A 22,079-nucleotide genomic window follows, 5' to 3' on the forward strand; every position below is an offset into this window, starting at 1 on the left:
CACTCCAAATATGGTGGTGCTGCTGTCCGCCTTCGTCACTCTGTGCGAGGGCTTTCTTGGTGTTCTTCCCACCCTCGAGCTCTGGGGGAATTCTTCCAATCCAAGCTCGGCACCCGCATGCAGGGCGTGCCGGCTCAGAGCGGCGCCTTCATCGCGATGCGGAGGCCGGCGGCCGATAACCCCTTCCCTGTCATCACGCTGATCCAGTCGGTGAAGCGCTGGCAGAAATCGTACTTCTATATGAAGAACGTTGCCCCGCAAGGCGACTACGTTAACCTGCCGGCATACGTAGCCGGCCCGCCGGCTGGGAGGCGGCCCCAGTGGTCCTATCGGGCCAGGACGCTGTCGCTCGCTGGAGCCGCTGTCGTCGCCCGACTCCGGGTAATGATCCAGTCGGAGGGCCTGACTGGGTCCGACCTGCTGGCCGCCTTCGTGGTGCGCCGGGTGCTCCGGCTTCAAAGCCGCCCTCATTTGATCAGTCAAATGAGCGGCCAAGTCGATCCGAGTCGGATGTGCACCAAGGAGATGCCCCATGACGAGGTGGCTCATATGGTGAACTATCTCGCGAACTGCAAGCTCTCCGTAGAGTGGCACTTTGGCAAGGAGCCATACTCCCATGCTCATCCCCCGCCTACGGTATGTTTTCTTTATCTTCTCTTCTTTTAGTTTTGTTACCAAGTTTTTCTTGGCCGACTTTGACCAGTCGGCACGTCTTTGTAGAGACCTCTCCTTCGACCTGCGGCCGGGACAGCGGGGGCGGATCGCCGATTTCTCCCCGACCGGGCGGAGCATGACTTGGAGGACCCCGACTTGGGGGTGGCAGCCATGGACGACAACACCGAGGCGGGAGGCGGCGAAGCAGGCGGCTCCGGGCTTGGAGCCAGCTTCGACGACTGGCCGGATGACGACGAGGCGGAAATCGTCCCGCGCCGCCAGCCGGCTTCTGACCATGGCGCGGGTTCCTCCGCCGCGCCGCCTGCTCGAGGCGGCGCGCAGAAGCGCCGGGCCGCGTCGGGCTTGTTCGGCAGTCGGCCGAAGAAGCCCAAGAGCGGGGCGGCGGCGACTAGGCGGGATGAGGCGGCCGCGAAGGCGGCCCGCTTCTGCAAGGTGGTGAAGCAGCCGCAAACGGTTTTGGCATAAGTGTAGATTCTTTTGCATATTCCTTCATCTTTTCTTGTCGATTTCTGAATCCTTGTCTTGTCTCAAAAATCAAGGCTCCGCTTTCTCTTGAGCGGGTTGCTGCCGCCTCCGTGGTTGGATCGCCGGGAGGATCCGGGAGCACCCGCCGCGTGGACCCCCGCGCTGAGCTTCAAGCGGCGACGGAGCGAAATGCGCGGGAGGCGCGGGAGGAGCGAGAGGCGGAAGAGCTGAGGGCGGCTGCCGCCAAGGCGGCGCAGGAGGAGGCGGAGGAGTCGGCGAAGGCACCAGCCGACGCGGCGGCCAAGGCCCAGGCGGAGGCTGCAACCGCAGCGGCAGCGGAGGGGGCCTTGCTTGTCACCCCCCTGCGTGTCGCGGCGCCCGAGATCCCGGAGCCCCCGCCGGAGGAAGCCGGCGGTGACCTTCCGGGGATGGAGAGGGAGGACGACGTCGTCGTCCAGGAGAGGGAGGCAGCACCGCCCTCACTGACTGGGGTGGCCCAAGGCAGCCGGCCTAACGCGCCGCCTGCGCAATCGGCTGGAGGCGAGCCGGCTGTGAGGACGGACCTGGTGGTCCGGTCGCCAACGCGCCAGCGCGCGGGGAAGGCAACTTCGGCTCCGGACCCGCAGAAGGCCGCGGGCTCTACCTCGTCAGCCCAGGACATGGAGACGGCCAGCGCCAGCTCGGGGTGGACGTCGGGTGGTGGGACGGACGTGGTGAATGTGGCGGCGCAAGAAGTACGGAACCGGCTTCTGTCCCAGGCCGCAGTGCTGAGGCAGTATAATGACGAGTTCCTCGCGACACGGGCGGCCATTCGGGTGAGTCTTCCCGTTTTTTGCTTCTTGATCTTGGTTTCTTCCGTGGGGGCGCGTCAGCGCACCCACTGGGTGTAGTCCCCGAGTTCCGAGTCGGCTGCTGAGCATGCGGCTTGGAACTTCTTGGTAGGCTTTGTTTGCTATCTTGTTCTCATTCGCTTCTCTGTCCGACTTGCAGGACTACCACAACCTCCGTGCGGCTGCCTTCAACTCCCAGGCTCGGGAGCTGACCCAGAAGACTGCTGATCTAACTGAGAGCTGGAGTGAGTGCTTCATCTTTTATCTCACGTGGGGGCGCGTCAGCGCACCCACTGGGTGTAGTCCCCGAGATTCGGGCCGACTGCTGAGCAGTCGGGTCGGATCTTTCCCGACGACTTCTTTCTTATTGCTCTTTTCTTCTCTGCCATATCTGCAGCGGCCAATGCCAAACTGAGGGACCAGCTGGGTGGGACCCAGGCCGCCCTTCGCGCTAAGGAATCCGAGTTCGACGCCTTGGCTCAGGAGCATGACCGCCTGGTCAAGAAGCTGGCCGACCAGGAGGAGAGCCACAAGGCGGCCCTCCAAGCCGAATACGAGACCAAGGCGGCGAGCTGGGCTTAGGCGAGGCAGTCGTTGATCAACGGCTACGGCCAGATTGAAGACTTGGTTGACGGTAGGCCGCCTTCTTCTTTGTTCCTTGCTTGCCGCTTGCCGTTTGGTTCATTCTATAACTTTGTATTTTTCTCTTCTTTCTTTTTCTTTCTTTCTTGTGCAGAGTACTTCCCTGGTTACTTTACTGCCGCCAACCAGGTCGTCGAGGCCCACCGCGAGGCGCAAAGGCAGGCTGGCGCTGAGATCGCGCCGAACGCTCGCCGGTCGCTTGAGGAACAGCTCCTGGCGATTCAAGCCCGCCTCCAGCCGGCTCACCGCATGCTCCGCCGGCTTCAACGTGTTGGGGCGCAAGTGCTGGCCGCTCTCTGGCCCGGCGAGGTGATTCTCCGCACCCCCAGTCGGATTGTGGACTGGCTGGAGGTAGCGGCCGGCCGCTTCGAGGCCTGGAAGGCTTCTGCAGCTTGGTCAGGCGCCAGGCGGGCGCTGGAGTTCGTCAAAGCCTGGTATCCTGAGCTGAGCTTGGACCAGCTGGCCACCTGGCGGCAGGAGGCCGACACGGAGCTGGAGCCGGCGCGGCCGGCTATCATCCAGCGTGCCTCGGCGATCGCCAACTACACTGACACCAGCGCCTTTGCTCCTGAGGTGGATGATAACGGCGTTGCCCAGCCGGAGGAGTGGTTCGGGCTGAACCCAGCAGATGGCGAGGACTCGGCGGAGGAGATCGACTCCAGCGACGAGGGCGAGGAGGAGGAGGAGGAGGGTGAAGACGCCGTGCCAGATGGTGGAGCAACCAGCCAGCCTCAGCTTGATCGTGCCTCCAGCAACAAGGCGCGTGCGAGCGCACCGCCTGCAGCCGGCGATGATCAAGCCAAGACTCGCCAGCCGGCCACTCCTCCAGCCGGCGATGCCGTCTCCACCGACCAGCCCGGCTCGCCTGTTGTGCGCTTAGCCGAATCTACCGCCTTTACTTTCCTGTTTTATTACTCTTTGAACGATATTTTGTTAAGTTTGCGCAGTTCCACCCACTGGGGGTGTATTCAAACTATATTGACTGCCGGCCTGTTGAAGGCCTTATGTGTAAATATAATCATGCATGTGTTTGGCTTCCCATTGTTCTTGCTTTTCATCCTTTGGCTGTTTCCTTTGCCGCCCTCCCTTGGTTGCCGCCTTCCCAGCCGGACAGCTGCTCTGCAGTCTGTGGCTGGAGAAGTGCTTGGCCAGTTGGGAGGGCAAGTACTCTAGCTTTCTTGGATTGTAGCGAAGTGACCGGGAAGCCGGCCAGCCGGCTGTTCTGACAGGCGGTAGGTGCGGTGGGAGACCGGCTTGTGTTATATAGGTTCGTTAGTCCTTAGCCGTTTTTCGTGTGGGCAACCTTTCCTGCCTTTGGCTCTTGCCAGTCGGACAGTCGGTTCTTCGAGCTGCGACTTACAACAAGAGAGGGCTTGGGTGCTGGCACACTACTTGTCTGACTTCAGGTAGAACTTTTAATATAACTCAAGGCGGCCAGTCCCCGGGCCGACTAGTCGAACCCGGTGCCAGATAGAGAATCAAATGTAATAGTACATTCATGGGTATGACACTCGTCATTCATAGATAAAGGAGGGTAGTCCCCGAATGCGCCTCGGGGGGCCCGTTGTCTTGTACTTAATACAAAAAGGTAGCGTGATACATACTGCTTTTAACTGTAAAATCTTCTCAGGAGATTGGCGTTCCATGGTCGTTCCGACTCCTTGCCGGAATCATCCCTCTTGCATGCCCTCGGCTTCTATGTGTCGATCAGGTAGTAGGAGTCGTTGCCTAGGGCCTTGCTGATGACGAATGGGCCTTCCCAAGGGGCCGAGAGCTTGTGCTGGCCGGCTGTTCGCTGGATCAGCCAGAGCACAAGATCGCCTCCTTGGAAGGATCTTGGCTTGACCTTCCGGTTGTGGTAACGGTGCAAACCCTGCTGGTAGATGGCGGACCGGCTGAGTGCTAACAGCCGACCTTCTTCCAGCAGGTCGACACCATCTTCTCGCGCTTCCTTGGCCTCCGCCTCCGTATACATGGTGACCCGAGGCGAGTCGAACTTGATGTCAGTTGGGATGACAGCCTTGGCACCATATACAAGGAAGAAAGGAGTGAAGCCGGTTGACTTGTTCGGGGTAGTACGCAGACTCCAGAGGACAGCCGGCAGCTCATCGAGCCAGCAGCCGGCCGAACGCTCCAGTGGTACGACCAGTCGGGGCTTGATGCCGGAGAGGATGAGGCCGTTTGCTCGCTCTTCCTGGCCGTTTGACTGCGGGTGGGCAACAGACGCTAAGTCCAGTCGGATGCCTTGTGTCGCGCAGAAACGTGCCAGTGCTCCCTTGGCAAAATTCGTGCCATTGTCGGTGATGATGCTGTGTGGTATACCATACCGAGTGGTGATATCTGTGATGAATCTCACGGCAGTCGGCCTGTTCAGCTTCTTGATTGGCTTCGCTTCAATCAACTTGGTGAATTTGTCCACGGCGACAAGCAGATGTGTCATTCCGCCGCGGGCTGTCTTGAATGGGCCCACCATGTCCAGCCCCCAAACGGCAAAGGGCCAGGTGAGGGGGATGGTCTTGAGTGTAGAAGCCGGCAGGTGTTTCTTGGAGCTGAAGACTTGGCATCCTTTGCAGCATTTGACTAATTCCCTGGCGTCTTCCAAAGCAGTCGGCCAGAAGAAACCATGGCGGAAAGCTTTGGCGACAAGTGATCTTGAGGCCGCGTGGTGGCCGCATTCGCCTTGGTGGATATCCTTGAGGATTGCTATGCCCTTCTCTGGCTTGGCGCAGTGCTGGAAGACTCCAGTGACGCTACGCTTAACAAGTTCTCTGTTTATTATTGCGTATGCTCCGGCTCGGCGTTGAACTAGTCTTGCCGAGATCTCATCAGTCGGCAGCTCTCTGTTTACTAGGAAGTTGAGGATGGGCTGGGCCCATGATGGAGCTGTGACTTCTTCTGTTGTCAGTACGACTACTATGACCCGGGTGGGTGGGTTGGGTGGTGAAGAGTTGGAGTCGGCCACCACCTGTTGTGTCATTGCAGTCCCTGGGCCGACTGCTGCAGTCCCTCGGCCGACTGCTGCAGTCCCCGGGCCGGGTTCTGAAGTCCCCAAGCCGGGTGCGACTACGGCAGTCCCCGGGCCGCTTGTCGAAGTCCCCGAGCCGCCTGCTGGGTTCCCCCAGTCGGATCCGACTACATCAGGGGCAGGTGGTACGAAGATGGAGTCCGATTCTGGAGACGGCTTGACAGACGGTTTGAGGAGGCGCTGGAGAGAGACGCCGGTTGGTATAGCTTGTCGGGTGGAACCGATCCGTGCCAGGGCATCTGCTTGCTCGTTGTCGGCCCGTGGCACGTGGAGGAACTCGCACCCTTCAAAGTATCCGCTGATTTGCTGGACGAGGAATCGATAGCTCGCCATGTTTGCGTCCTTGGCGTCCCAGTCGCCGGATGACTGCTGGACCACCAAATCCGAGTCGCCATAACACAGGATCCGGCTTATGCCGAGTTCTTTGGCTAGCCGGAGCCCGTGTATGAGCGCCTCGTACTCGGCCACATTGTTGGAGGCGGCAAAATGGATTTGCAATGTGTATCTGAGCTTGTCGCCCTTGGGAGAGGTGAGGACGATGCCGGCTCCCAAGCCAGTGTGCATCTTGGATCCGTCGAAGTGCATCCACCAATGAGTGGAGTCGGGAGCCGGTGGTAGGTACTGGGTCTCGGCCCAGTCGACAAGGAAGTCGGCCAATGCTTGGGACTTGATGGCGGTGCGGGGCTGGTAGAAGATCGTGTAAGGAGCCAGCGCAATGGCCCACTTAGCCACCCGGCCGGATGCATCCCGGCTGCCTATGATCTCGGCAAGCGGGTCAGTGCATATGACCGTGATGGGATGCTCTTGAAAGTAGGGCTTCAGCTTCTTGGCGGCGAATTACACTCCATATCACATCTTCTGGTAATGCGGGTAGTTTTGCTTCGAGGTGGACAGTACTTCGCTCAAATAATATACCGGCCTCTGGACCAACTGAGCTCGGCCTTCTTCTGGGCGTTGGACCACGATGACTGTACTGACCACTCGGCTAGTCGCAACAATGTAAAGGAGCATAGGATCTTTCTCAGTCGGCGCTGCCAGGACAGGCGGTGTGGTCAGCATCTTCTTTAACTCGTGGAAAGCTTGGTCTGCTTGGTCATTCCACTCGAATTGGGTGGACTTATTCATGAGTCGGTACAGGGGGAGAGCCTTCTCCCCTAACCGGCTGATAAAGCAGTTTAGGGAGGCCAGGCACCCGGTAAACTTCTGAACGTCTCACAGCTTGGTAGGAATCTCCATTCTCTCTATGGCCTTGATCTTCACTGGGTTGCACTCAATGCCGCGTTCGGAGACCAAAAAGCCTAGAAGCTGGCCGGCTGGTACTCCGAACACGCATTTCTCAGGGTTGAGCTTGATCTGGAATTGGCGCAAGTTGGCAAATGTTTCTCTGAGGTCTTCCAGCAGGGTGCCGTGCTTCTCCATCTTCACCACAATATCGTCTACATAGACGTGGGCATTTCTGCCGAGTTGCTTGAGGAGGCATTTCTGCATGCAACGCTGAAAAGTGGCAACGACATTTCTCAAGCCGAATGTCATAGTCAGGTAGCAGAAAGCTCTGAATGGTGTGATGGAGGCGGTCTTCAGGCGGTCGGCTGGGTCCAACTTGATCTGGTGGTATCCTGAGTAAGCATCCAAGAAACTCAACAGCTCGCATCCGGCTGTGGAGTCTATCACTTGATCGATCCGTGGTAGGGCAAACAGATCTTTGGGGCAGGCTTTGTTGAGTCTGGTGTAATCTATACACATACGCCATTTATTGTTCTTCTTCAACACCAAGACCGGGTTGGCAAGCCACTCTGGAAAAAACACCTCCATGATGAAGTCGGCGGCCAGGAGCCGGGCTATCTCTTCTCCTACGATCCTTCTCTTCTCCTCCGACAGTCGGCGGAGAGGCTGCTTGACTGGTTTCGCGTCCGCTCGGACGTGTAGCTTGTGCTCAGCGAAATCCTTCGGAACACCCGGCATGTCCTTTGGGGACCATGCAAAGATGTCCCGATTCTCACGGAGGAAGTCGACGAGCTCGCCTTCCTATTTGCTGTCCAGGTTTGCACCAATGACAGGAAACCTCTCCGGGTTCTCCGGGTCCAGAGGTTCTTCTTTGTCTCCTTGGCCGGCTGGAAGGAGCCCTGAGCATCATATTCCTTGGGGTTGGGGGACAGGGCCGGCTGCTTGCCGGCCATGGCCACGACTCGGTCCAGCATCTTCTTCTCTTTAGCAATCACGAGGGACTCGGCCAGCCGGCTGCTGGCTGCAGCACACTCGATGGACTTCTTGTAGTCTCCGGCTATGGTGATGATCCCCTTTGAACTCGACATCTTCATCTTGAGGTAGGCATAGTGGGGCACATCCATGAACTTGGCCAGGGCAGGTCGGCCAAGCAAGGCGTGGTAAGGGCTCTCTAGATCCACTACTTCAAACCAGATCGCTTCTCGGCGAAAGTGATCCTTGTCTCCGAAGAGAACATCCATCTTGATCTTGCCGATTGGGGAACAGGACAGGCCGGGTACGATGCCATGGAACACAGTCCGGCTTGGCAAGAGCTGCTTCGCCTTGAGGTTCAACTTCTCCATGGTGTCGCGGTACAGTATGTTGATGCTGCTTCCACCATCAATCAGCACACGGGAGAAACGGGCAGCTCGCCTTTCCGTCGCGAGGGTGGCGTCCAACACCAATGCATAGGAGCCGGGAGACGGCATCACCTCTGGGTGATTGGCCCGGCTCCAGAAGATAGGCCTTTCAGACCAATGCATGAACTCGGGGTTGCTGGAGGCGACCGCGTTGACTTCTTGGTGCTGTCGGCGCTGACTGCGCTTGTCTTCAATCTGGCTCGTGAAGACGATGTAGGCGGCGTGCTCATCTGGGAACTCATCTTGAATGGCTCCGACTGCTGGTCGAATAGCCGACTGCTGAGGGGCTGGAGGTGGCGGGCCAGGAGGTGGAGGCGGCACCAGCCCCTCGCCCTTGGAGATCCGCGTGAGCCAATGGCACTTCCGGGTCGTGTGGTTGGACGGCTTCGCGCCGCTGTGGAACTTGCAGGGGGCATCAAGAGTTTGCTCGTAGGAGAAGGCCGGCTGCCAAGCCGGCCTGCCACCCTTCTTCTTGGGCGCGGGCCGCTCTTCGGGCTGTTCGTCTTCGACGGTGGCTACCTGCCGGCTGGTGGAAGGCGGCATAGGGGCCTTGCGCTTGTGGTCGTTCTGGTAGGGGCGTCGGTTGGAGTCACCAGCCGGCGTCTTGGGAGCCGGAGCGAGCACCTTTCCAGAGGCGTCCACTCGGAGCTCGGTCTTCATCGAGGAGTCGGCCGTGGCGTACTTGTCTGCTATGATCAGAAGCTCGTCGAGGGTAGTCGGCTCGTCGCAGAGGAGTCGGTGCTTGAGGAGGGTGCCCTCTCGGCACCCGGCGGTGAAGTACTCTATGGCTTGAACCTCGTGCACCCCCTCGCAGGAGTTATGGAGCTCGGCCCAACGCGTGAGGTAGTCGCGAGTCGATTCGCTGGGCCCTTGGATGCAAAAGGAGAGCTGGCGGGGCTTGGGAGGCCGCTTGTATGTGCTGGTGAAGTTGCGGACGAAGACTTCCGTGAAGTCTAGCCAGCTGTTGACGCTGTAGGGCTTGAGGCTGTTCAGCCAGGTGCGTGCCGTGCCTTGAAGCATGAGAGGGATGTACTTCACGGCAACGCGCCTGTTGCCGTTTGCTATGCTGACTGCGGTAGAGTAGTCGATCAACCAATCTTCCGGCTTCACGGAGCCGTTGTATTTTGGCACGTCTCTTGGGAGTGAGAACCCTTTGGGGAAGGGCTCGTCGTGGATGCGGGGGCCAAAGCAAGGCCGACCGACATCATCTTCTTCTTCTAGCGCCAGGGATCGCGCTAGGCGGTCGATCCGGTGGCGGGCATCATTCTCGCCGACTCCTTCGCGGTGGCCTAGTCGGCTGCCGAGAGTCGGATGCGTGATAGGCGGCGGGGTGGGATATCTCTCCCCACGAGGCGGGTGGGGGGGAGGCGGATTGCCTTGTCGTTCCACCGCTCGGGGGCGACCTTCAGCGTCGCGCTCAATGGTGACCCGAGTCAGGCTGCGGCTAGCAGCCGACTCCTTGTCTTTTCTTGCGCGGGCGCCGCTTGCAGTCGGCGTCCGGGATGTCGCGGCGTGTTCTCGGCGTGGGGGAGGACTCTCAGCACGGGCACCGGCTTCATGTTGTTCTGCAGCCACGTCAATCAGCTGCTGGATGCGTCTAGTCATGTAGGGGAGCTCATCAGCCCCCAGCCCGTTCAGTTCGTCTACGGCCGCCTGAGCGGCACGCAGGTTCTCGAGTGGCGTGGCGTAGACTGTGCGGTCTGCTCCCAGCATGCTGGCGATGGCCGCGCCGCGCTTCTTGACGAGGCCGGCTCGGCTCGGCCCGCCAGGAGGCGGCGTACCAAAGGCGGTGCGGTCGACTTCGCACTGGTGAGCCTCAGTGAGGCGTCTCATGGATGCTATCTTCTGGCCCTCTGCGATGAGGGCGAGGCGGCATGCCTCCAAAGTCTCGGCGTCAGCGTCGGCCGGGATGGGGACGGACAAGTCATGCAGCACCTCTTGTAGGGCGTCGTGGGCGTTCTCGCCCGAGACGGCGCCTGGCTAATGACCAGCACCTCAGTGACACCGCTGCTGCCACTGTCGGCTCGAGGGAGAGGGTCGTCGATGATCACCACGTTGGTGGGGAAGGCGTCAAGCGATGCCGTGTCGGAGTCGACAAGCATCGGGTCAGTGGAGCCGACCGACTCCAAGTCCACAGCAAGCTCGCTGGAGACGTGAAGCTGGTCGAGGAGGCTAACGAGGCGGCTCTCGGGGTAGTCTGTGCCTGCGTCGGACGCAGGCTCGTCGGAGATGCGAGTCTTGCCAAGAAGGTCGGCGAGGCAGCTTGCCGCGCAGGCGTCGTCGACGCCTTGTAGCGCGTCAGGCCAAGCGCCATCGTGCGTAGCGGGCTGGCTACGCTCGCGGGGGAGGAAAAGGGTTCCCGTCCAGAACAGGTCTTCGGATGACGGTGCACCTGGCCCCACGGTGGGCGCCAAATGTCGGGTGGTAGGTGCAACATATGCCAACGGGTGGCTTATCATTGTGGGAGCCAGTAAGACGTCGCCGGTGCCTGGAAACGGGATAAGGCGAAGACATGCACGCTGGCGAATCTTACCCAGGTTCGGGGCTCTCCGTGGAGATAACACCCCTAATCCTGCTCCGCGGGGTCTCCGCATGATCACTAGATCAAGACAAGTAGCTACAAGAGGCTCCTTGAGCTGTTTGGCTAGAGGAAGAAGAAGGGCAAGGCTAGCTCTCCTTTTCTCTCTATGTGGTGTCTAAAACTCTATGAGATCAACCCTTTGCATGGGTGCCCCGGGGGGTTTATATAGGCCTACCCCCCATGGGTACAATGGTAATCCGGCTGGGTGCAGGCCCCAGCCGTCAGTGTCTGTGCTCGCCGGCTTCTCCGCCGGCCGTTGGGGCCCGCCGACTGGTGGGTCCCGCCGGCTGCCGGCCTCTTGGCCGACAGGCCGGCCCCACCGCCCGGGGGCCTTGTCGGCGGCTGGTTACTGTTGCCTCGCCCCTGATGACGAGGGCTTTGTCGAGGTAAGCGTGGCTACAGTGCCGCCGCCTGGCGGGCTCTCACTGTAGCCTCACCTCGTCTTGTCTCCTTAATGATGCACATATTTCGAGGGAGGGAGGTAGCCGGCTATTGGGAGCCGGCTACGCCCCAGGCCGACTAGGGGAGGCCGGGCCGCCTTCGAGCGTCTCTCTGGCTGAAGGGGACCGCCGCCCGCGGGCCGTACTAGCGCGTGTCGTGGTTGACGTCGCGGTCAACATGGCTACAGTGCCGCGTCGGACGGGGGATGGCTGACCCCTATGGCGCACTGTGGCCATGCATGCTCCAGGATTCGGGGGTGGCAGGCTATACTACGGCCACGCCCCATCTTATCACCGTTATGTGGGTGCAGCCCTGGTGGGTGCAGTCTTGGCCGGCTTCTGGGAGTCGGCCTTCTTCATGGCCGGCTTCTGGGAGTCGGTCCTCTTGGGGCCGGCTTCCTGGAGTCGGCCATCTCGTAGCTTTCTTCGGGAAGGTTTTTGAGGCCGGGTCGCCTTTTGGTAGTCGGCCTTGGGGATAGCCGGCCAGAGGAAGGCGGCCCCGTGCTCTGGATGCTTGAAGGCTCGATTAGCCTAGTAATTTGTCGAAGAGCCCGGGGGAGTCGGTTAGGCTACTCGTGGCCATTTACTCCGACACCCAGCCATATAGTCCCCTCATGATCTCGAGGGGATATCTCTATCACAAGCACACCCTCTCTCCCTCCCCATACGTCCATGTTCTCCATGCGTCCCTCTCGACCTTTGTTCCTTGTTGGCCAGACCTCTATTGGACATGTGTTATAGGGGTGTCTCTCTCCGTTGCAAACAATCACGCACTAGCTATCTTCGTGTATCTCCTCACCTCACTTTTCTATATCGGAGATGCATGCGTGATATGTTTGCATAAGAAATGAAAACACACACTCTCACTATAATTTATCGTTCGTTGTCCCTTTCTCTTTCACACACATACTCTTTTTGCACACTCACTCATTCTCCTCCACACGCACTTGATCTCTCTTGACTTAGGCACTCTCTTCGGTCCATAGCATATAGATTTATTGAAAAGTCAAACATCACAAAGTTTGACCATGTACGTGGAGAAAAACATTTACATCTCGAACGGCGAACATATACCATTAGATTCATCATGAGATGTAGTTTCGTGTGATGTATCTTTGGTATTGTAGATATAAATAACATTTGTGTAAACCTGTTCAAAGTTTCCAAAGTTCGACTTCTAAAAAATTTACATGCACTGCATTATCGAGCGGATGGAATATCTCTTTCCCCCTCTCAGCTATCTGACGCACCACTCAGCCTTATCGGGGCTCCTCTATCTCTCTCAAACTTTATATCTCCCTGGTTCACACATACACATGTCTCGCTCGCGCCACATAGACCCATCTAACACTATCCGCCCTTGTTCTCTCTCTCTATGTGACACGCACCCCCCTAAGTACCATAATCCCTCACTCCGTCATAGGCTCACGCACTCCCCCCTAAGTATGATTATCTCTCACTAGCCATCAGGAACACACGTATTGTCTGCTTCCATCCATACGTCTATCTTGATATCTCTAGGGGTATCTTCTATCACGCACACACCTTGTCACTCGATCTCCCACCCATGTAGTCCCATCACGATCTCCAGGGGATCTCTCTATGACAAACATACACTCTCTCCTCCCCATGTCTGCATTTTCTCCGTACGTCTCTCTCGACCTCTCTCCCTTGTTTGTGAGACCCCTCTTGGCCATGTGCTAGGGGTCTTTCTCTCTCGGTTGAAAACAACCACACACTATCTCCTCACCTTGCTTCCGCTGTCGAAGATGCATGTGTGATATGTTTGCATAAGACACACACGTTTTTTCTCTACTTTTATCGTGTGTTGTCCATGTCTCTTTCACACACGCGCACACACTTTTTTCAGTCACTGTTTCTATTTCACACACACTCTCTCTAGTTAGGTACTCTCTCATGTCCATAAGCATATGGATGTTTTGAAAAGTCAAACCTCAGAAAAGTTAGACCAGGTATATGTGGAGAAAAACATTTACATCTGGAACGATCATTAGATTCATCACAACATGTACTTACTTCATACTATCATTTATCTTTGGTATTGTAGATATAAGTAATTTCTTTATAAACTTGGTCAAAGTTTCAAAAGTTTGACTTTAAAAAAATGTTGGCACTACATTATCGAACGAAGGGAGTAGCTCTCTCTCTCTCTCTGCTATCTCTCACGGGCCTCCCCTCTCACTCGAACTCTCTATACCGATGGATTATACGCTCAATGTGTCAGCATATAGCTCCATATATTGTGAAGTTGACCAGTCAACCAGTCCACATGCTGCCTTGTCAGCTCGTGTTCTCTATCTTCGTGTGCTGGCCCATGTGGCAGTGGGTGAAAATAAGTAAACTAGAGGCCCATCTGACACGTGGCGAAGTAAACAAAGTTGAAACCACTCGGGGTAGCACCGCGCATGCTAGTAAATTTAGGGTGCATTGACGACACACTTCTTTCGCGTGAAGGACGCACTCGCGCACAATTCACCACTGCGCGGCGGCATGCACAGAAGGACGCACTCGCGCACACCCAGCAGGCCAGCACACAACACATACCAGCACACGTGTACACTGGCGTTGCCACCGGTTGAGATGGACGGCGAGGCAACCAACAAGCGGAGGTGGCTCGAGCCAAAACCGCATCCGGTGAGCCTGGACTTCATCAGGAGCCTCCTTGATGACATGCTGCTCGTCATCATCGGCCTCCTCCCCACCAAATCTACCGTGCAGACCGCCCTGCTCTCCCGGTGGTGGCGCCCCCTCTGGCACCGCGTCCCCCTCAACCTCACCGTCGATAGCTGCCTCTGCGATGGGGATTGCAAACGCATGGCCGCAGTCTCCAAGATCCTTTCATCACACCCTGGGCCGGCCAAACGCCTTGACATCCGCATGTTCAGTACCAACTGCATGGTCCAAGCCAAGTTCAACGAGTGGTTCTTATCCCCCACCCTAGATCAGCTCGAGGAGCTCAGCTTTGAAGCTGGACGATGTCGCTCTGTGCCGCCGTCCGCGCTCCGCCTCACGCCAACGCCGCGCCGTGCCAACTTCAGCTCCTGCTATCTTCCCCAGATTAATGCCGCGCCCGCCCTTCTTCTTCCTCAACTCAAACAGCTCGACCTCTTCGACGTTGGCATCTCGAAGCAGGCTATGGAGCACCTGCTCCGCAGCTGTACCGCGCTCGAGTACCTTCGTCTTGAGCAGATACACGGGTTCATTAGCCTCCACATCGCCTCGACGAATCTCCGATGGATTTATGTGTCTTGCTAGCCCCGCAACAAGACATCAATTGGGAAGAGATCACTCTAGCTGTTCCACGTTATGGTCATTGAGAATGCGCCTTTCCTTGAGAGATTGCTTGTATCTGATCTAGAAGGTCCAACAAAAATTAGGGTCATTGACGCACCGAAATTGACAACGTTGGTGTACTCGTCTGCCAAATTCTCCAAACTCTTTATCGGATCTGTAATCGTTCAGGTACATCACTCATCTTCTTCTCCTTCTTCTTGAAATTCACATTTTTAAATTTCTTCTTGATGTATTTACGACTGTCTTCTAGAAAATGATTCCCACAAGCTTGACCCGGTCTATGCGCACAGTGAAGATCTTGGCAATAAAATCTACCGGCCCGAATCTGGATCAAGTTGTTGGATTCCTTACATGCTTTCCGTGCACGGAGAAGCTACTCATCAAGGTGAAACTTCTTTCCTATTAGTAAACGGTAATCACAACGTAGCTCAATTTTTTTTGTAATTTTCCCAAATTACGATGACAAGTGTAGTGTTCAAAACTGCATCTACACACTGCACCGAAAGAAATGTTTTTAGTATTTTTTTCTCACGTGATCACCTGCATCATTTTTTTGTTGTACTACTATAGTAGCCTAGGCTAGTCATAGTGGAAAGTAACTTAGACTAGTAACTCTATGGTTACCCTAAGAGCAAGTACTACCTTCATCCTGGTTTACTCTTCCTATTTTGTAGTATCAAAATATGACCATAGATTTAACTGACAAAATGTTAATGCATGTCACTAAAAATTATATCATTGGATTCATATTTGAACATAATTTCAAATGGTATAATTTTTGGTGACATGCATTGACATTTACTTAGGTAAATCTATGGTCAAATTTTACAGTAAATACGAGGTAGTACAAAAGTGGGCTATAACGACCCTCCACTATGTAGGCCAAAACACGTGCCAAACTCACTTGTGATGCATTTGGAATCGATGCCCCTCCATTGCTCACCTGGTGCCCCAATCTGGATCACCTACTTTGCTTCGGTGCCAAATTAACTCACGCAATGAAAAACACTTGCGTGGGAGAGAGAGAGAGGACTGAGGCAATAAAAACACTTGTTTGGGAGAGTGAGAGGCTGGTGTAGTTGGTTTGATTGATTTGTTTATACATGTGGGTCTGTGTGCACAGCGGTGCCAACTCTCTCACATCGCGAGGGCGGTGGCAAAATCTTTTGATTTGACATCGATGCGTATTATGTGGCATACTTTTGAGAAATATGGCATCGGCCACATAGTGGAAGGTAACAAATGCCCAAGCTCTTCACGTGCTCCTAGGTAAATGAGAGGAAAGCGAAAGAGAGAGAGAGTGAAAAATTATCACTAGCCAGCCAACCCTATCGTATGAGCGAATGATATTGGTACCTCTTGATGACACGACAATCTTATACAGCCAGCTGCTCTAATATGTTCTCTTCTTTTGCAGATAAAAAAAGACCCGAAAGTGAAAAATGTGCTGCACTATAACAATCTCATCGAATGCCTTGATCTCCATCTTACAGAAATTGATTTGATCGACTACTGAGGCAGCACATCTGAGATTAAATTGGCCAGGTTCTTTGTTCTGGAGGCAAGTGTGCTCAAGGTAATGAGGTTTGGTGTTCTCTGGCGCAACAATGAATGGCGTGCTGATCACCGCAGGCGTCTAAGCCTAAATGACAAAGTCTCCGTGGAAGCTGCATTTGTTTTTGAAACATCAAGTGGCCAGAGACTCGAAAATTTATTTGCCCATTAGTGACTTGTCTGGGCGGTGGATTTTAGTTTGTACGATAATGCTACATCCACCTAAAGTAACGAAAGTTCTTACGTCCTAGTAATTCCCTCTTCGTAGGTGCAGCATTACTCCTAACATTTGTAATATCAGTTTGAAACTTGTAATATTGCCGTGTCCTATTCCTGCGTTTTCAAAATCCCACGAATCAAAGAGGTCCTGAGTTGGTGATGATGTTGTGCCTGCCATCTTTCACCAATAGCCGTCGGATCTAGATCTGACGCATACAAACCAAACTTCTCCAGTTTTGTAAACATATGCCCGCACTTGTTCCCTATTTACAAACAACTCCTTGTCTCCCACAATCAGCCTTATCTCCTCCCCACCACATCTAGAAGGCCATTGAAAAATCCGGCGCAATGGCCGCTGCCGGCGCCGTCCACCCCCAATATTGGTGTTCCGTGCAATGCACGGGCATCTACGCACGGGAAATTATGTCGAACACAGCTAGTTGTAAGCAGGCTAGCTCTACAGCCATGATGATAATGACTGCAGACGGTGAGGCTGACTATGGTATGCCGAACACGGTGCCTATACTCAGGTGTCATCTCCGGTGCAGGGTCTTGTCACTTCACAGTGAGGAGCAGCACGTAATAATTTGACCAACGGGTAGTACAGTACTACTACATTGGTACTACTACTACTACTAGTACTAGCACCACCATCTGGATTTAGTAGTACTACCACGTCCATCTGGATTTAGTATTTGACTAGCAATATCTAGTAATGCTTGCCACAAAAAATGTACTACTCCCTCTGTAAATAAATACATGGTGTATTGTTTTATTCCTTCCGGTAGATGGCTCAAATTTGAAGTCTCATCAATCAGACTACTATTGTACTCACCGAGCGCTCAGCTTTGTAAGCTACCAACAAAAAATTGCAACCAAAGACTACTATTGTACTCCCTCCGTACTGGTGCATTAGTCATGTTACAAAAACCGAATAGTAATCCCAAAACTTTTAGGCACGGTGCATTAACTACCCACCTCGTTCCCTATTTTTTGCCACGAAAAAAGAAATCACCCAATACGAGACGTGGGGTGCATATGCATCCAATGACTTGAGACTACTCCCTCCGTCTAGCTATATGCGGATTCCTAGGCCGATATACAATAAATATGAAGAAAGAGAGAGAGAGAAGATGAGAAAAAGTAGTACTCTTATAGCCAGCCTTATAGCTAACCTTATTGTATGAGTGGCTACAAGTGTTGGCTCTATATGACATGGCAACATCATATAGCCAGCAGCTGGCTATACTATTAACCATGCTCTTAGGTTGTGCACCGTGACCAAGACGAAGGGGAAAGAGAGAGAACTCAATGTCTTTTTGCTAATTAATAGGATTACATGCAATGAACTAACCACTGCATGTCATGTTTGGTAGTCTCAAGTCATTGAAAGCATGCACGACCCACATCTCTCATTGGTCGATATGTCACGAAATAAGAAACGAGGAGGGAGTTAATTTACCATGCCTAAGTGTTTTGGGATTATTTGGTTTTCGTAAGGTGACTTACACAACATTTTTGGTTACATGCATTAACATTTTATTAGTTAAATCAAAGGTCAAAACTTGGCGCAAAATGCAAAGGGGACCAATAAACCAGTAAACATCAAAGTTCTCTTGTTTGTCCCCAACTAGAGGTCCGGTGAGATGATTATACTGCATCGGCACGGAGGGGGACGCAACTTCATTGACTTACTGCACCTGCGTTTCGGTGAATGACACGTGGGCCCAACAGGTGGCTGGCCCACCTGTCATACAGCCAAAGGCAGGTGCAGTAGAGGGCCGAGGAGTAGATGGCCAACACACACGTGAATGCAACGCAGTCTGCACTTCTCATATAAAGGCTCCCCGCGAGTCCAATCTACGAAATCCTACGCACGTACGCACCCTAACCAAGGGCAAGAGTGATCACTCCAATCACAAGATCAGTTGACTAGAAGCTAGACCCATGGAGGCGATGAGCGCGAGCATCAGCCGGCTGTGCCAGATGGTCCACAACACCGGCCTGCGGCCCGACATCGAGGAACATCTCCAGGTCGTGCTTGAGGCTGCCAGGGCGAGAGGCCGCTTGGACGACAACTTCGTCTCCTTGTTCGACAAGGTCCTCGTCGGCTTCCTCGACAAGTTCACCGTCGTCAAGAAGCTCGTGGACGACCTTGACGTACGCCTCTAGCCCACGCGCCCAGGCTTTGCGATGCCCGTCACCGTCAACGGCCTCTATGGTGGCAACCTTTTCGATGCACTGGTGGCCCTGCGACTGCCCGCCGTCGCGCCGGAGAATGTCCACCTCGAGGTCGCGCTCGCCACGCAGCGCCTGGCGTAGCAAGACACCGTCGACATAATCACCCACGTCTACGCGCAAATCGTCCACAAGGACTACTACGTGCCAGAGGAGGACGATAGGTCGCTGGCCTTCTTGACCCGCAGGGCAACCTTGGACGGCATTGCTCAGAAGCACGTTGAGCTCGCCGCCAACACTGCTGCTCCTCACACGTCGGTTGGTGACCCGGCACACTAGGGCGTGAGGATCTCGTTGATGAATCCGTATGTATCTTTATCTTTCCGTCAAATCCATGTAGTAGTATATGGTACTACTAGTATATCTTACCTTTCGCATCAACTTTGTAATTTTCGTACGTACTCCATGCATGAACCGCACCAGAACCAAACTTCTCATTACTCTAGGGAAAATCGTTATTTCTATCTATCAGTCGCGCCATGGAGCAGAACCAAATTTTACAAGTTACAAGTTCAAAAGGAAAAGCCTGCCGTGTTCGCGTTGCACCCCCACACGGTTGGTCCAGCACGCCGCTCAAGGGGGAATGTGTGTTGTGTTGCATTTTCACTTACAAGTGGGACCGTAGTTGAGCAAACCGACTATCGGCAAACCCCCACCCCGCCCACCGTGCGATGGCTGAGAAAACAGGAGGGAGAAGAGATGGCGGTAGCACGGACTCCAAGAAAATTGGTGTCGGATGGGACTCGTGTGGGTGGCATGTACCGTACCGCTAGACGTGAATTCTAGTTATGGCCCATGCCACCCCACTATATCGAGCCTATATCGAGGTGCTGGTTACGTAGAACAAATTTCCTGGAGTCCATGCTCAGCCCTCCTCTATCTCTCTTCTTAGCCAGCCAGCAGACGCGCGGAGCCCATCGTATGTTTCCTCACATGCAGTCGCACATGTTAGTGAAAACGCAAGATGACCCACTGAACATGCACATCTTTCACCTCAATGTGCTGGTGATAAAAACAAATCCAATAAAGTTATTCGGTGGCCGCTTTTGGAGTTACTCAAGAGTAGTAAGATTCTATTTACAATTTAACCCAAGATGCACATCACGTGGCTTCAACTACCACTCCATTTTCTTGCATGACACAACCTGGATGCTGGACGTCCCACGTGTCGGCAAAAGGAGGAAGAACTCGACCAAATCTTCTCCACATTTAGACCGGAGGAGTAGGAAACACGGTAAGCCCTGTGCCTACATCATACTACGTACAAGCCCACCTCACGCAGTCACGCTATCACCATATTTCTCGGCCTCCGCGCGACACCTAGCTCTAGTTGATCTATCTAGAACTAACTATTGGTTGTGTCTATGTGATGTGGCAACTTCATACTACTACTACTACTACTACTACGGATGCTGGCTATACTACTACGACACTAACACTCCAAGAAGTGAGTCAAAAACCATTTATAAATTGAGTTTATGACATGCATATGCAAATGTACCATTCATTACATACAACAAGTCATCAACACACAACAACAACGAGGATACATGTTGCACTAGTACAGCGAGCTCCTAAACAAATGGTTTTAAACCCCTTTCCGCGACGGCATTTGGAACCGTCTCCAAGTGAGTGTGGGCGATAGGGGGGTCCTTCCCACACGACCCAGAAACCGTCGGGGATATGCCCTCCTGGCACACACGTTCGGCAAAATGAGGCGAGCGCTCAAATACGGAAATACGTACAAATCTTCTCCACATTTAGACTGGAGGAGTAGGAAGCACGACAAGCCCTGTGCCTACATCATACTACGTACAAGCCCATCTCACGCAGTCACGCTATCACCATATTTCTCGGCCTCCGTGCGACAGCTAGCTCTAGTTGATCTAACTAGAACTAACTATTGGTTGGGTCTATGTGATGTGGCAACTTCATACTACTACTACTACTACTACGAATGCTGGCTATACTACTACAACACTAACACTCCAAGAAGTGAGTCAAAAACCATTTATAAATTGAGTTTATGACATGCATATGCAAATGTACCATTCATTACATACAACAAGTCATCAACACACAACGACCACGAGGATACATGTTGCACTAGTACAGCGAGCTCCTGAATAAACCGTTTAAAACCCCTTTCCACAACGGCATTTGGAACCGTCTCCAAGTGACTGTGGGCGATGGGGGGGGTCCTTCCCACACGACCCAGAAACCGTTGGGGATATGCCCTCCTGGCACACACGTTCGGCAAAATGAGGTCGTGTGCGATCGGCGAGCGCTCAAATACGGAAATACGTACAGTAGAGCTAAAAAATACAATTATACGACGAAATTATTTCCGGTCGCAAGTACATCCCACACAGTCAGTCCCCACTAAACGTTTCCGTTCGTATGTACATCCCACATAGTCGCTCGAAGGAAAATGTTTCCGTTCATAGGTACATCACACACAATTTTTCCCGTTAAATCGCTTGCGTTATTGAATATATCACACACGGTCCGTGGAAGAAACTTTGTGGCAAAGGCTGTCCATCACACACAGTTTTCATGTGGTAAACGTTTGCGCAAGGTGGCCTAACGCAAACAGTTTTCAAGAGAAAGTCGTGTGTGATTGTTCATTGATCCAACACGATTTATTCCTAGAAACTGTGTGCGTTGCCTGCAGTCATCGCCCACGGTATTTTTTCAACAACCATTTGCAATAGCAAAACCCAATTAGCAAGCTAATTCTCCACTAGCAGGCTAATTATCCGATTATTCATAATCAATTTATTAATCTAATTGACAGTTCATATTAAGCACACAATATATTTCATTTTCATAATTGAAATACATCAGAGTACAACATCATATAGCTTCAGTACTCAGCTACCCCATTACACAACTACACCAGGACCAAGTTTCACATGCAACATCTATAACCTTTCGAAATTAGCATCATAGACAGTACATAGAAAGATGTATCTCATCTGGAAAACTGCTGAAGCAGAAGGCGAATATTGAGCCTTCATTGATGTTGAAGGTCTTTGTAACTTTAGGCCAATGCCTGTGGATGATTGACCGTCCATCCTTCGTCCTCTTCAGGAACACTTCAATATTGAACCGTGGGTGTTGTATGAATACCTTCCTCGCCTCCTGACCATACAGGTGGTTTGAGAGGTAATCATCAGTGAACTGCTTTGGAAAGGCCTGAAAACAAGGATGTGCATAAATATATTCTCTATATTGGAAATGGGGCAAAGGAATTAAAAAGGCAAGGTATAATTGTTAGTACCATCCTATAGTGAACTGATGTCTTCTTCATTGTGGAGACAAAGATCTTGTTGTTTTTTATCGCTAATTTCTTTATCCTAACAATCTTTCTTTTCTTGACTTGACTGATATTCATGGACAACTCATTTCCCCATATGCAAAAAGGGTTGAACAGTGGGTCAAAACCTCTGACAGCAGGACCTACATGTG

Source organism: Triticum aestivum, chromosome 7D (assembly GCF_018294505.1).
Source record: "Triticum aestivum cultivar Chinese Spring chromosome 7D, IWGSC CS RefSeq v2.1, whole genome shotgun sequence".
NCBI classification, from domain to species: Eukaryota; Viridiplantae; Streptophyta; class Magnoliopsida; order Poales; family Poaceae; genus Triticum; species Triticum aestivum.